The sequence below is a fragment of the Melospiza georgiana genome, chromosome 1 (genome assembly GCF_028018845.1).
Source record: "Melospiza georgiana isolate bMelGeo1 chromosome 1, bMelGeo1.pri, whole genome shotgun sequence".
Classification (NCBI taxonomy): Eukaryota; Metazoa; Chordata; class Aves; order Passeriformes; family Passerellidae; genus Melospiza; species Melospiza georgiana.
The window spans coordinates 23,174,100-23,176,171 of record NC_080430.1 but is presented as its reverse complement, the minus strand read 5'-3'; positions in this window follow the sequence as shown (position 1 = coordinate 23,176,171).

Below are 2,072 nucleotides of genomic sequence, written 5' to 3'. Positions count from 1 at the left end.
GAGGTGTATAAAATTGTCTTGGAACCAGCAGGAGCTGCTAGGGAGGAACCTTCAGGACTGTCTGAATTCCTCACTTTGCAATAGTTAGACAGATCCTTTTATTGTGGAGCTGAGGAGGAGCCAAGTCTGTCACCTTGCCTTTGCTCAGCTGTGTCGTCTCTTCTGTGCAGGGACTAGCTGAGGAATTCCTGGAGCACCCAGGGAATTAAAGAGTTGGGGGCACTGAGTGTGCACACAGGGACACCCCTAGGAGCCAGCTACACCACAATTACAACTAAAGGACAGCTTGACTTTCATCCATTTATCTCACACTAAACTTGGATACCAAAGCTTTTGTCACAGCACCTCTGTAATTAAAACCTTGCAGAACAGCATCCAGCTATGAAATAAGATAGGCAGCTTGTCATTGGTCTGTGTTGAGATTTAACTGAGCATAGGTTTTTCCTGGGAACATGGATATAATGCCATGCAGGTCATGCTCTTTTAAATTGCTCTTGCTCTCTTGAGAAATCTGTTTCCAAGATTCTGCACTTTTCCCCAGAATGAATTAATGTAATGATACTTAATTGCATGTTTTGTATTTATCTTTGGCTTTTCTTTATTTTGTCTTGCCTCAGTCATAGCTGGGCAAGAGAGACATTGTAGTGCTACGGTCACTTGGGGTAAGGTGAAGGGGACAGTTACAAAACAACAGCCCAACAAAAGCAGGGTTCTGTTGCATTCCAGAAATTACTAACTCCACTATTGGTTTAACAAACTGACAGATAATATCCTTTGGCTGTTATTTCCCAGGACTTATCTTGCATGTGAAAGAGTTCCGTTGTCAAAAAACTGGCAAAAATCAGCCAACATTTTAATGCCAAAGTATGGGATAATTATTTACCTACACAGCTGCTCTTATTTAGTCCATTTTATAAACTGTGAGAGGACCAGATTTTCTCTTGGCACTTCACAATCTATATCATATGAGTTAACAGACTGTTTCACTTGGACATCGGATCTTTTCCTTAATACTGTGTATTTCCTGCCTTGTCAGCACTTCAACTTTCCTTTCCCCTGCTGTAGACTTGGATGTGGTTCAGAATGCCATATAGCTTGCAAAAACTTGTACTGAGATCTCATATATCTCTGTTCTGTTTTTTTTTAATTTGCTTCTTGGATCAACTTAAGTAATTCAAGAATCCTAATACCAAAACATCCTGTTGTGTCTTTGGGCTATCTTCCACTCTCCATCACTTTAATTTAGACCAATTAAGAAATAGTATCTGTTTCTAATTATTGCCCAGGAATTTCATGTAATACCAATTCTACACCATCACAGAAAAGGAATCCCTTCTGTCATATGCAATATAAAATTCCCAGCCTTATTTAAAAATGGGAATGTATAATTCCAGCACATATCCCCAAATTACCTCATCTGGAAATTTGACGGTAGCAAGTACTTATATGTTGCTGCTATGAAGAAATCAGGGTACAGAGAAGATACTGCTGATTACCCTGCTTAGTTTTACCTGTATTAACCAAAGCAGATAACTACTGTTTTAGAAAGTTGCAGCTTTACAAATGCTGCCATGAACATAGCATCCTGTCCAAATCTCCTTGCTTGTGCTACTGAACTGTAATGTTTGGGATCTGGGAGTGTACAAATGTCTGCCTTTACATCTCAGATATTTTCAACACAACTGTGACCAAATCCTTATTTTGATTTACAGATAATTTCTTTCTAGGCAGTGAGTGACAGACTTGTTTATAGAGGGGTCATATATGAGTGGAAATTTCCAATTTAAACTCTATGTCCAAATTTCTGCTATTTTCCTCCATGCCTGTGCCAATGGAAAAGGAAATCCTGCCTTCTCCTACATTTTCCCTTCTTATGTCCAGCCAGAGTTGTGCACTTTGGACAAGTGATAAGAGACACAACAGACACAGTAGTTGGACACAGACAATATTTTCAGGAAATGTAATAATAATTTAAAGCCTTAGAAGAAACTTTAAGAACTCAGGCAAACAAATTGATAGCTCCCTACCATTAGGAATTTATGTTTAATCATAAGTTTTAGAAAGATGTTACA